The sequence below is a fragment of the Nycticebus coucang genome, chromosome 11 (assembly GCF_027406575.1).
Source record: "Nycticebus coucang isolate mNycCou1 chromosome 11, mNycCou1.pri, whole genome shotgun sequence".
In the NCBI taxonomy this organism is placed as follows: Eukaryota; Metazoa; Chordata; class Mammalia; order Primates; family Lorisidae; genus Nycticebus; species Nycticebus coucang.
In genome coordinates, this window is record NC_069790.1 from 13,575,352 (window position 1) to 13,589,860 (window position 14,509).

Sequence of the window (14,509 nt, forward strand, 5' to 3'; positions counted from 1 at the left end):
TGCTGCAGAGCTCTTATGTCCTTCCCTTCCCCTGCTAGGGTTCTTTGAGGTCTCAAATTCTCTTTGGTGTTCATTCCAGTGCTCTAGTGGCCACCATAAGCACACCTTTCTTTACCAGTTCTGCTGGGCCTTTGTCTTTGAGGCTGTTTTGGTGGGGGAGGTTGACTTATTGTTTTTCCCATTATCATTCATATTAACTCCTTACTCTAATTTCAAAGCTCCCCCTCTGAATCCTACAGCTTTGAAGTTGGGGGAGTGGGTGGCTCTCCATAAGGACTGTGTCCCCAAGACCATGACCATTCCTTCTTGTCTTTCCTTGAAATATCCCAACTCTTCATTATATCCCTAGGCTCAACGTTCTCTGTTTCTTATGTAACAAAGTAGAGGAACTTTTAAGTTGTATTCTCCAAAATTCTTCGTAGAAATTCCTTATATTTGTTTGGAAAAAATACATTTAGCTTCCAGCTGTGTGTGTGCTGAAGGGGAGGTATGAGACGCAAAACACAAAATCAACTTATACAAGATACTCTAAACCACCACAGGAAAATGGGTCCTGCTAATGCAATGGTTCTCAACCTTCATGAAGAAGAAACGAAAATAATTTTATGGTTGGGGGTCACCACAACACAAGGAGCTGTATTAAAGGGTCGTGACATTTGGAAGGTTGAGAACCACTGTGCTAACTGGAGGGCCCTTTGGTAGGAAAGAAGTGAGTTTCTCTGCCTAAGAGAAGTCAGTGGGGCTGGGCACTGACTACAAGGGCAGAGTGAATAAAATATCCCAGAGGGGTCATGGCTAACGAAGAACAAAGGACAGACATTCTAACAGGGAATGTTGGAGTTGTTTGCCGTGATGTATTTAATATCACATCCCCTCCTTTATAAGCTGTTTCTGAAAAGATTCAGTAAAACCTCCAGTTGGTGTAAATGGATTATTTAGGGCAAAGGCAGCAAACTCAAGTGTTTCCAGGCATGAGATAGGTTATCTGAATGAGTGAAGCTGCAGGTTTAAGGTAGCAGGGAGTGGTGGAGACTGTGGCCAAGTGAAGAGTACAGGCTGCATCTGAAGGTGTGCAAATTCACTCGTGCACATCAAACACCACACATTGCAGACAATGTTGTCCCATAGGCCACTGCTCATTACCCAAGCTTTAGAGAAACTCAAAGAAAGGCTGAACGTTGCTTCCTGGTGGAAGGAAGATGGATATGAAGGTAGTGGAGAAGCCACTGGACTAAAGGGATGAAAAGCCAGGTGAAAACAGAGGGTCACAAGAATAAGCTCCTAGGAAAGGAAGATGAGACCCCAAGAAACAAACGCTGGTCACTAAACTGCTTGGTTGGAGAGAGTTGAGAGAATGTTCTTTTGTTTTTGAAATGGAAGGATGGAGAAAATCATCCCTGGTTTGCTTATACCATCGGTGAAATCGACTGAGCTCCTCCCATGCCCACTGTGAGTGGGATTCCTGTGCAGAAGGCAAGGGTCTGAGTTTGGGGTACAGTTCAGCATCTTGCAGCATGCACAGGGGCTCTGAAAATTTTCAGAAATCCAAAGAGAGGGTTTTAGATCTTCCTAACTTGTGGGATTGGCTGAGGCCCAAGCCAATTATAGTTACATCTCCAAGGTGAACAGGGACACAGCAGACATCTGGGTTGTATTTATAATCCCAATGTTCCAGGAAGATGGAAGAACAAGTTACGCGGGTGCTGAGTGAGAGACCCTCAGAAGGGCTCTGCGCGCAGTGCACTTAAAAGCATTCTCCTTTTTGGCAGCCGGCCAGTCAGCGTGGGGAAGCTCAGGCCTGTCCATTCTGTGCTACCTCAAGGAGTGTTTCCTTTTCTAGGGCACTTCTGAGAGATTCCTGTGGCCAGGGATGTACTTGTGTTCCCCAATACCTTCTGTACGCTCATGCACGCTGGTGTGGTGGACACAGAACCATGATGACCCAGGAAATGAGAATGGGCAGCAGGAAACCTCAAGAGATGAGTCTGGCCAAGAGGAACACTGGATTCTCCTAGAAAAGGTGATTCTTCTCTGGGAACACGAATGCTAAGGTTGATTATGAAAAATGCAGCTGCCTCTGATCAGCTTCCTTGTTTACCTAAAGAAAGGTTACAGGAAGAGTGAAAAAACTGGAGCTGAAAGATGGAAACAGAAACCAGCAGACTTTGTTTGAGCCCCTAGATCTTGCCTTGCCTGAAGCCTACTACAGTCAATTAAAGACTCACCCTTGCCCTTTTAAAATTTAACTTAAGCCTATTTGAGTTGGAATTTCATCACTTGCAAGAAATCTCCTTCTGAAATTTCCCAATAAAGTGGGGTCTGCTGTGCAGGGAGATGGTAGAGCTGCAGTGGTTAGGGCAAGAACAAGCATTTATGACACAGCTCACTCGACAGGGGACAAAGAACAGAGGAGCATGTCAGGTTTGTTTTTAGATCACCCTTTGTCTTCTGACTTGCAGATCCTTTATTCTCCCAATATCTCTTTTCAGTGTTGTGAGGAGTTGAATTGTCTTCCCCCAAAAGAAATGTTGAAGTTGTAACGCTAGGAACCTCACCATAGGACAAACTCACTCAGAAATAGGGTTGTTGTGGATGTAATTAAGATGAGGTCATTCCAGAGTGGAGTGGGCCTCTGCTTCAATCTGACTTGTGCTCTTACGAAAACAGAAGTTAGAGATGAAGGCAGAAGGCCACATGAGGACAGAGAAGAGATTAGAATGAAGGACTGACCAGCACCACCACAAGCCAGGAAGAAGCAAGGAAGGATGTTTGCGTACAGGTTTCAGAGGGAGTGTGACCCTGCATGACACCTCAATTTTGGACATCTAGCCTCTAGAACTGTAAGGACAATATATTTCTGTTGTTTAAGCCCCGGTTTTGCTATACCAGCCCCAGGAAACAAATACAAGTATGTTCAAGACTCCTACCTCATTGTTGAAACAAAAATGACTTAAAAGCTTAATTATTCTGAGAACTTACTATATTAAAATCTCCTACGACATTTGCATTTGAAAAGAAAACTGATGGGGGATGGCAATAAGTGAATCTATAATGATGGGATTTCAGATAGCATGGAAGGACGGTCTCAGAGCCTGTAAGTGCCTGTTTATCATTGCAACAAGGGTCAGGGTGTCTTTGGGTTTTTTTAGGAGCCACTGCAGAAGAGATGATGGGGGATGAAGAAAGGCTTAGGGGGCTCGGCTCTGAGATACTACTACTCCAGCTTCAGTCACAGTAACTCTTTTATATTTTGTGATTCCACAGCAGCTTTCCTTTTAAAAATAAGAACTCTCGTGTCAACATAGACCAAAAGTCACTGCATTATGGCATTATTTAACTCATACAAAGACAGTAGTTTTTTCTTCCTCTAGCATTTCTGCAAAACGTGCCCACTTACATTCATGTTTACCTTCAAAGCAGAGAGTTGGGCACACAGGAGACCCAGCATTATTCTTCTACTTTTGTTGTTAGCTATTCAGATGGAGGGGAGGAGGAAGATTAGCTGCTTTTGCTTTGTTCCTGTCTTTGTCGAACTGAAAATCAAGATCTTCATGATTCAAAATGTGCTAGCAGACCATTTGAAGTAAAAAAGTCAAAGCATCTAGTTTATTCTATTTGTTGATTTATTGGTTGTCCCTTTTATTTATTTTTTGCCATTGGGCAAACAGAGTAGGCTATCAGGATGTATTATTTGCATTCACGTGACTGAAGCAGAAGCAGTATTTGAATAAAAAAAAATTATGACTGATACTGGAGGAGTACGCAAGAAAAAGAATTCTTGAATTCTCCACAATTGCAAAGGATCGTAATTCTTACACACTCATATCCCTCTATACTTAGATTCCATAGATTATCTCATTGGAAACCCACAACCTTCCAGGGAGGCAGGCAGCCTGGTATTTCCAATACTATCCCACAGACGGACTCAGAATCCTCCCAGGCCTGAAGCCAGTAAGAGAGAGGTGAGTGAGGGTGCTCTCCTGTCTTAAGACTCCTGTTCTCTGTGACGGGTAAGTGATGTTTTGCTTTTTTCTTTAAATAGTAGTAAGGAAGAAATCTTTAAGCAAATGGCTAACAGGGACATCAACCTGCTTTGCCTTGCCATTCCAGTGTCTGCACTTGTCATCTCTTTGTGATAAGCAACAAGTCCTAGGAAACAAATAGTGAATACACCAGTCAGTTCCCATAAAAAAATCATCCAGTTAAGCACGTGAATCTCAAAATGCTGTTCAAATCATAATAGCTAATCATTCATCCACCCACTCTCTTCCTTCAGTCAAGACAGCAACTCCACAGGCGCACGGTGAGCTCCTGTGCTCACTGGGTGTGTAGACGCTCTGGCTTATTGAGAAAAGGGATTCTGGAATGTTACAGGCATTTTTTTTCTTTCTTTTTCTTCCTTTGTTACTCTCTGATAATTCCTCTTTTAAGTTACAGGTCCAGGTTATGCACATTGAAAGGGAGCAGATGAATGTGGACTGGCTGGTTGAGGAAGGAGGGAAAATAATTTTTACTAGGACTGGGCTCTGTAAATAAATCAGGCACTCAGACACTGTGTAGCTCAAGGAAAAGCACCACGTTAGAGTCCAGGCTCTAAGCCCTGGAGACGTCTTTGTTTTTGTGTCCTTTATAAAGTGGTGCTTGGGGACAGCAGGCTGTGTGGGAGTGGGAGTTCCCACTTCCTAGACTCGGTTGGCCCCAGGAGCAGACGAGAGAAAAGAAAACCATGAACTTCCAAAAGCATCATCCCACGAGAGAGGAAGTTTCGGGGTTGGCCTGGGGAACGGTAAAATTAGAAGGGTGGGCAAGGGGTGGTGGTGGTCATCAGAGAGGCCTTAAAAGAACAAACTGAGTCCAAACCAAGAGCGAAAGAAGGGAGAGAGGAGAGGCTGGGTGGGAGAAGATGGGCGCACGCAGCACGCGGCCCAGGCGCCCTGGCGCGCGGTTGCGGGGCGTCCCTGCTCTGCAGCCAGCTAGGACTAGAAGGGCGCCGGTGACATCACACCCGGGCCCCTTCCCCAGGCCAGGTGGGTGGGGCCTCCGCGCGCAGAGCAGGCGCAGGGTCAAGGAGGGGGAAGAGGAGGAGCAGGCATGAATGTGTCTGTGTGAAGACGGGGAGGGGCGGAGGAGGCGGAGGGCGGGGAGCGAGCGCGCGCGTGGCTCGCGGCGCCGGTGCTCCCCCCAGCCCCCAAGTCTGGGACCCCGGCCCGCGACGCGCCTCCTCCTCGCCGCCGCCGCCCGCTGAGCAGCTGGGACTCGCTTTGGGCTCGGGGACCAGGCGGGCGGGGAAAGTGCGGGCCCCTAGCCCGGCCTGGAAGGAGCGAGAAAGCAAAAGTAAGGCGAGCGGCTCTCCAAGTTTTCCCAACTTCGCCCCCTGCGGCGGCAGGCGTCCGGCTGCTCGGCGCGTCCCCTCCCAGCCGCCGAGTGGCAGAAAGAAAAGGGACGGGGCGGGGGCGGGGGCGGAGGAAGAGGGAGTGCGAGGGAGAGGGGAGAGTCCGGCAACATCTGTTAAAACTTGGGGGAGGAGGAGCGCGGGAGGTGTAGGAAGAGGAGGAGAGGAGGGAAGGAGGGAGTGCGCGGGAGGGAAGCGCAGAGCCGAGGGACAACTTTTCCACCCCGTGAGTAGCGCAGGCAGCCCGGGGTTGGGCGGGGGGCTCCTCTAGCCAGCGCGGGGTTCCAGTCCGGGACGGGACTTTCTTCCAGAAAGTCGATTGGACGTGGATGCCGAGAGAGACATACAGTGGGGGGTTTCTTTCTTTCTCTTTTCTCCTCCCTCCCGCGGTAGAACCAAATCAGAACTGTCACTCAGGGCCTGTGAGTCAGAAGGGATCGTATTACACGATCCCTGAAACTGATGCCGGAGCTGCACGAGCGGGAGGGAGCGGGCAGGGGCAGCGCCACCGGCGCGCTCGCACACTCGCACTCGCGCACACTCGCCGCTCCCACTCGCCCGCGCCGCTCTCCCGCCCTCCCCGCGCGCCCCGCGGCCGCCCGCGCCGCATCATGTCCCCGGCGGGCGCACCCCGCGCCCAGCCCGGCAGCTCGCGGTAGCCCCAGCCCTCCGCGGCCGCGCGGAGCCCGGAGCCGCCCGCCCGCGCCCGGTGCGCGGGTCTATGGGAAGTTCGGGGACTTGACAGCCGCCGCCGCCGCAGGTACGTCCCGCCCGAAGTTCTTTGTTTCCCGGGCCCAGCAGCCCGCTCCTTCGGCCGCGCCCGCGCCTGCAGGTCCAGAGGTGGTCCCCAAGCGGGGAACAGGATGGAATGAAAATGGCTGTCAATAGGCGCCCAGATTTAGACAGCCATCCGTTAGGCGTCGGAGAACGGCTTTCATTCGCTCCCTCCTTCTGGAAGGACCCTTTCCAAGTGTCTGACCCATCGGCAGTCTGGAGACGGATTAGAGAATTTCACGTCCCGGAGGGGGGACGAAGTTTGCGGCTGCGGCGTAGGCGCCCCTCGCTACCGCCCCCACCCAAAGGGTTAAAAAGAACCCCGTTAGACCCCCGAGCTCCCGGCTCCTTCCTCTGCGCTGTTGCGCTCTGCTCCGGCGGCGTCCGGCGCGCGGCCCTCCGGGTGGGCGGAAGGAGGCGGGCGCGCGGGGACAGCCGCTGCGGGGGCCGCCGCCTCGGGGGCTTTCTCCAGCCAGGGCTTCACTTGGGAGGACGAGGGGGGGGGTGAGGAAGAGAGGCGCGCCTCCGTCGTCATGGAGGAAAAGTGAAAGTTGTACCATCTGTGTATGATTTGGGATTCTCTTTTATTTCTTTTCCTTTCCAGGGACAGCGCACACAGACTCACACAAAAGTAATCGTGGCCCTTGCAAGGCTCAGTTAAGAGGCCACATTTACCCAGAGCAGACGTGGGTAGGAATCACCCTGCAGGGGACTGTTACTTTCTTGAGTAGCAGCGGGAGGAGGTGGAGAGGGCGTAAATCCTGACCCCATAGTTTGTGCAGCGGCTCCTAAGCAGATTGCCAGAAGCGACGCTCCACTCCACTCCCGGCCTTTTACCCTTTCCTGAACTTTGTGCTTGTGTTCTGGATTGCACCTCCGTCAGTAAGATGCCGTCCCCCTGGAGGCGCTGGACTCCTGGCTTCCCCTGGCCGACCCCGTGTTGGAAGGAGGATTAAGGAGGTTTCCTCCGCTGACGATCCTCCGGCCCCAACTTCTCATCTCCCGGGTGTAGACTGCGAGTAGACTCTGGCCTTGGGTGCAGTGCCTATGGCCCTCTGCCAGCTTAGATGTACATATATTTATGTAAAACATTTTCTCCCAGCTCTTTGCCAGCTGTTCCACATTTTCCAGCTGCCACTTCAGTTTGAAATGATGGACTGTCCGCGTCTCCAAGTAAGAGAGTCTTTAGTCAGAGGTAGGGAGGGCCGGCGCTGTGCAAATACATGGCAGTGCCATTAGCCGGGCTGACAGTATTAGTTCTAAGAAACGCCTCCTGCTCTCCTTTTCCACTCTTCTCTCTCCTTCCCATTTAGTCTTTCTAGAGCACAATGTATTACACTTCTCTGAACATTCAAGTAATTAGGCCTTTCCCTCCTAAATGTGATTTTGTACAGAATTTGTATGAGGCCATTTTTTAGATTCCTGAAATATGTGTCTGGTGGAAGTAAATTAACTTTTAAAATAAAAGTATTCCAGCTTGAGCGTGTTGGGCATAGCTGGTGGGGCGCCTGTGCTGAGGCCACCCCAAAGGAGCTCCTTTCAAGTCTATTTAAGGCAGGAACTATTCATCCTCCCCGCCTTACACTTTTTGTGTTGTTTGATGTCTTAGCATATTATAGACCAGAATGTTCAGGAATTGGCCTAAAGTATTAATTTTGAGTATTTATGTAATTGCTCAGTGATTTGAATAGGTGCCTTATTGATTGATTCCAGTAATTATTTCATTTAGGCTTTAAATTAAAAATTTATAATCGTCTGACAGTTTCTTAATTACATGTGTCAAGATTATTTTGAAGGAGGAAAGTGCTATGTTTTAAAACAGTGAAAAACCCTTAAAATCTCTCCATTTTTTTTCCAAAGCAGAGTAGTATTTGAGTCAAGGGGATATATTAAAGCAGTGGTGATTGCTTTTAACAATGTAAACTCTGTGAAGTATCTAAAGAATTTGTTTATGCTAGGAAATATTGGTCTTAACAACCTGGTACACAAAACACTTTGGCCAGTGAGACTATATTCAACCCTAAAACAAACATGAAATAACATTTAAATTAGTTGTAATAGCATGCTTATGCAGAGTAGAGAGTTTATTTTATACTAAAAGCTATTTAATTAGAAACTCCCTGCCTAAGGGGAGAGCCTTTCAGGGTATATAATTCTTAAAGTCAGCCTAGGGAAGCTTTGGTTTAAGATGCATGAATGAGTCCAATGTGAGAGGTGTCTCGTGAAATTTCACACAAGCAGAAACACTTAAAAAGATGTAGATTGTATTATTGTTAATGGGCTAGTAGGTCTATCTCAGATGCCTACCAATTTCTGGTGCCTTTAACACACTTGTATTCCTTGACTGAACCCTGACATGAACGCATCTGTATTGTACATGGCATCTGCAGAGGACCACAGACAGAAATGAGAAAATTCAGTGCTGATGAAAAATGGCTCTGTTGAGTTATTTCATTACTTAAATAATGAAAGAATCGTTAATTTATCAATTTGATGCCTAAGCCTAAAAGTTGGACTTTCTTTTGTTTCTTGGCTAGTGAAGTTTCCTTAATTACCTGCATGCTATAAGGGTTTCAGACTTCCTCTGTGCTTAGCCATTTAGAGATCCTTCCTTTTCTGTAAGGTATCCTGCTTACTCGGAGTCCCCCCACTCTCTTTCTGTTTTTGAGGACAGAGTTTGGGATCTTATGAAAGGAAACAATTTAATGATTCTTAGTGCATGCACGCACTTACTTACATGGAGACAGTAATGTACTAAGAAAAACCAGTCTTGAAGAAAAAGTGAATCAGTGAGTCATGAAATCCTCAAAAAAACCTTAGTAATGGAATGTTAATGCTTTTAGACTATAGTAGATTATCTTAAAAGTCAGACTTTTCTTTTGTATGCAATTGTTGTAAATCCTCAGCTAAAGAATTCTTTGAAGGTGGTTTTAGTTTTGCTGGCATTCATATTCTCAGGTTGGTCTGATTTGTTTTGGAAGATTCAAGAAATTTTCTGCCAACTTACATCATGAGAGACAATTAAAAGACTGAAATGACTATAGAGGAAACACACATATAAATACATGTATATTTGTTAAACACAAGATTCCTCTGTAATAATGACTTAAGGTTGTCTTTTCATTAAAGCCTAGTAGAAGATAATGGCCTTCAGTTCACGTTGTCATTTTTCTAGATGGAAGTTGATCTGTTTCTACTTTCAAAGCAAATAAAGGGAGACAGAATAAACAACAACAGGGGAGGGTTACTGCTGCAAACTTTTTCAAGTACTTTCAGTGTATTTTTCATCTTTGCTTTTATTTGATGGGCCTGTGAAATAGAGCTGTAGACTGGCGAAGACTTTAAATGAAATTTCACACTTTGATGATTTTTTTTAAACTTTGATATATTGACAGCAAAAGGAGCTGCAAAGCTTTTATATAACTTGAGCAGTAACGCCAAGCAGCAGTCAAACGTCTCTATGCATTTGTGTTTAACTGCAGAAGAAAAACATGTCCATGGGCAGTAGAGGTTCTTATCAACCCCCTAATCCCAGATCCCAGCAAACCTTGAGGGCATGCCTCAGATCTTGCTGAAATCACTGTAGACTCTCACAGTTTGCAGATTAAATATGCTATGTGTTCCTGGCTCCAACAACAGTTTTATGAGCTCACTAAGCTTCCTGTTTTAAGATCCTTTTCTTAAGTTTTTAGGAGCTGCTAAAGGCAATGCTGTCTGGAGTAAGTGGTACTTGTTAATTGAGAGACACTTTAGATATTTCATTCACTTTTTAAAAATTGCCAACATTATTATTTTTAAATCGAAAGGCTAGTTACTCGGAGAAGGAGGAGAGCTGTTTGAAAGAAATTGGATGTTAAATGTATTTGTAAGTGCATTTGATTGCAAACTTCACATGGTGTCTCAATTGTTTTATCGCCCTTTTCTTTGCCTGACCCCTGAAAATGAGACTTTTTCCACTTCTAATTCTAAAGGTACTATATTTTACTGCAAAATTTCTTAGCTACTCATTACCTCTGTGAGTGTTTTGGGGGTGTTTTAAATGTGAAAGTGTTTTTTGTTCTGTGTGTGTATATTTCAACCCGACAAAATGTCTCAGAAAATCTATGGTCTTCTAAAGAAGCTGAATGAAAAAGCCATTACATAGTTAATAAGGTGGCTTTGGAACATTTCAGCCCCCTCCTGAAAGGCAATATTGTGTTAAGCCCCACATCTGCATCTGTGGTATCTGTACTCGGGTCCTCCTAGGCCGTGTTTTTACATTTTGCATAAGAGTCATAATTAAAAAAGAAAATACTTACATCACTGTCCAACAACATGTCATATAATTCCCAAGAGAACCCGAGCCAATTTTGTGCTTAAAGGTTATTCAATGAATGAAATTGTGAAAGCCCATTTGTCAACGTACTGCATGGTTTCTGTTAGTTTTCAAGCCCCAAATTCATTGTCTGCCTGGGCCCAGCCATTAGTCACCAGTGTATTAGTGCTGCCTTCAGGCCAGGCTGCCCGGCACTTCTTCACACCATTATAGCTTTGAAAGTGTACTCTGTCGACTTGTAGAATTACTGCTCTGATTTCCGCTTGGCTGGGTTTGAGGTAAGTCCCCTCCCTACCTTCTAGCTGACTGTAATCCTTGCTTTCTTTTAAAGCTCCTTTCCAGAGGTTTAGGGGAAAACTTTCCTAAGGGCCGTGTTGGCATCTTACTGTGGTTTTGTTGTGGCATGCACTGTACATATAAATTGCACCTGAAGTAAATTGGATTGATTGCTGGCCTGAAACAGCTAGGGGGGCTTTACTCTTCTTTACCTTTTTTTTTTTTTTTGGAGGGGAGGGAGCGGTGCGTGGAGAGGTGGCACTGGACTACCTTTTGACCACAAGCCTTTGATTGTGTGTTTGTGTAATTTTTATGCCACAACATTTAATTAAATAATGGGAGATCGGTGCCATTTATTTAAATCTCTTTTGGAATAACTTCCAAACGCAGTGTGACATTATAGTTGCTTATTTTCAGGCAGAAATTTGTAGCTTTGGTTACTATGACTTTTTTTGAAGACTGCTTAAAATGCCTAACAAGACTCCAGAGTGCTTTACATTACAAACTATTGATTTTTACAAAAAGAGACTGAAAACTCACCATTGAGATGAAAGATAAGTTTCAAATTGCAGGAATGAAGGAATGAGGCCGTTAAACCCCATTATTTATTTCATTTTGTGATATTTTAAAAAAGTATAATGGAGTCTGGAGAAAGTTAATCAGTGTGTAGAGAAACCTCATCCAGCAGCTTAAGAATGAAGCCTTAATGACTAAGATGTATGCAGACCTGGAATCCAGTAGCCAGACGTGGGGATCAGGCCATGCCACTCCAGGACAATGTCTGCTGTTTGAACTGTGGATGCTGAAATGAAATTCCATACCAAAGAATTGCATTGGGAGGGTACGTAGTTTGGTGTAGGTTGGCTTGGCAGTTTTGTACATGTAAGGGGTGGAAAATAAGACAGCTGAAGGATTCTTTCTGTGAATTAGCAAAGTTGATAGAAAAGGGGGACCATGGATCATTTTTACTGAATAAGTCTTCCTTAAAAATCCTTATATTTTGAAAAAGTTGCTTTTAAAATTGTAGTTGATTCAAAAATCCGAAGTTTAAAACGTAGGAGGATAAAGGATGGTGACTAATCCTTTATCACCTTTTTGGTGAAAATCCATATATTAAGTACCTCTGAACTGTCTATAGATAATTTTAAATGCAACAGGTTATAGATCTAATATTTGTGATGGTTTAAAAGCAAACTGCTATCCATAGAACATGTACTGGACCCCCTTAAGCATCACTGTAAAGATGCAGGATTCTAGGCACCCCAAATCATGAAAGTTCCATGAGAATAATGAAATGTTTTTCTTCTACAGAAGTGTTAAAACTTTTAATTCCTGTAAGCCTTAGTGGAGTGAGACAAGAGACACATTTGATCAGTCATGATGTTTTTGTGATGTATGTGGATTTAAGAGGAATACAATTTTCATGAGCTTAGCTGATGTAGAGATCTCCTTTTCTGTCTGAGAAGGACTGTTTGTATCCAGTGAACCCACACAACGCGGGGGTGCTGTGTGCTCCGCCTTCTTGCTCATTCTTCAATGGCACCTGTTACTCAGGCCGCTTCCTGCAGTGCCTGACCAAGGCACGTGGGACTCATATTTTAAAGTTGTGCAGAACTCAGAAATGGTAACAGGTTTTAAATAGAGTCTTCAAATGTTTCCCATAAAGTACTTCTGGCTGTAGAGAAAGAGTAGCTGATACTCTTTTAAGTACATGCGGCAGAAAAATGAACCTGGCACACAAAAATCTCAAGTGTGATTTTAACTGTAACTGCAATGATTACTTTTCATGTCAAAGACGCTTGTCCGTGGTTGAAGTTAGATATATGGATTTCTTAAAAGTTTAGGTGGAGTTAATTTACTAAAACCAAATTCACTTAATACCATAGTCAGGTAATTCTTTCCCCTTAGAGTAACTCGGTTCCCTGTGGAGTGATTCCGATTTGGGATGTCTGTCATGAATCCTGCTAACCTGAGGTTAGGAGCATCAGAAATGAAGACAGGAAAGATTGGAAACAATGGGTGGCACATTGGGGGGGGAATCCTGTGTGCTACACTGGCAGATAGTAGCTTATTTGAAGGTAAGGATTTAGGCTTTCCTGATTAAAAAAATGTCACAGATAAAGGTAAAATAATTATACACAAAATACTATAGTTAAAAATTTATGAAGATTTCATTCAGGTCTTATGAAATTTGGCTTCTTTTTTGCTGAGAAAAAGGAAGGCAATACAATAGGGAAGGGAGAGGAAGCCTTAGAAATCTTGGGAACCGCCCCTGTGTCACAGAGGTTATGCATATCTGATTGATTTTAAGTCTAGAAAGATGTTTGGAACACAAGGAAGTGTCAGCCACACTACAAACCTATAAAAGCTTTTCTACAGTGCGTGATTACATGAAATCCACTGAAATGTTTTGAATTTTCCTACATTTCGCTCATTGAAACTCAGATGATTTCTCTTGAATTTGTAACAAAAAAAATTCTTTCTAAAGGATTTCTTTTTTTCAGAAATTAGTTATTTAATAGCTAGAGTAAGATAAATCTTGAAGAGGAATTTTGCCCACTTTCCCCAAGAGTAGCATCTGGAAGTAGCAGCTGATCTGCTAGTTATAAAAGTACAAGGGAAATGTCACTCTTCAGTGCTATAAGGAAGGCTGCCTCAGAAATCCTTATACAGGGTGGTTTCTTCTGGGTATATAAGACGTTAGCACACCAAGGAGATCATTGAGCTTATCAAAGCATATATAGAGGGTTCAAAGAAAAATGTATACATGTTTTAAGAAAGGGAAAAACTATCCAAATTGTAACACTCAAATCACATTTGACTTTTGCAATTACAAGAGGTGCTCAGATATGACTTGTATTCATCTTTTGTTATATATATTGAGTATTACAATTCAAATAAGTTTTTGCTTCCTTAAGATGTGTATACATTTTTATTTTTTTTAAATTAAGTTTATTTATTTTTTTGTTGTTGTAGTTTGGCCGGGGCCAGGCTGGAACTCACCACCCTCACTCAGTACCTGAGGCTGGCACCCAACCCACTGAGCCACAGGCACCACCCACATTTTAATTTTTAGTATCCTGTGTGTAGACAGGTGTAAATAAATGTAATTTCTATGAAAGGAGGCCTTCTTCCCCTAGCAGTAGTTTCCTAAGCTGCACAGACTAACTTTGAATACTTAAGGCCTACTCATGGCCCTGCCTTGCCCACCGCAATGTCTCCTGTTTCTGATCTCTCATTGGTAGCAGCCGTTTTAGCCTTTCAGAAACTGATGGGGTTATCATTAATCAAGTTTTTAACTTAGTTGTTTCAAATCTTTAAATACATTAGGAAGAGAAATGTCTGAGTTATTAACTGCCGATGTTCAGGCAACTTAAACCAAACTGGATTAGGGAAATAAAATGTTCTGTTCAGAGAGGATGTACAATCAGGTTCTAACTGCTGCTTCATTTCACCCTAAATTAGAAAGTCATTTCATTGGGTTCCAACACCCTCTTAAAGTTGGCTATAGCATGGTGCTTTCTTTTCAAAGGAATCCTGCTTGCATGGAGGTGGGAGGTTTCACTGCAGAGACCTGCAAGGGGAAAGGCTGATTTTTGTACCTGTACCTGGAATTGGGATTTTTCCATGCTCTCTACTACACAAAGCCTCTGGTGGTGAAGGCTGAACTTTGGGAACTCCACGAAGGGCCTTTCTGAGAGAAAGTGAGGCAGTGTGTCTGTGCCTTAATCATTTCCAGCACCTAGAACTAT

The 14,509-nt window shown here is 44.4% G+C and overlaps 1 protein-coding gene across 1 annotated transcript in view; it reads left to right on the top strand.

Annotated features, from left to right (window-relative positions):
* Positions 1-5,577: 5,577 nt before the first annotated feature.
* GLI3 (GLI family zinc finger 3) overlaps positions 5,578-14,509 on the top strand; it is a 298,826-nt gene continuing 289,894 nt past the window's right edge. Inside the window, exon 1 of the mRNA XM_053553719.1 lies at positions 5,578-5,618. The gene's annotated coding sequence lies outside the window, so the exon portion shown is untranslated. The remainder of the gene's footprint in view (positions 5,619-14,509) is intronic.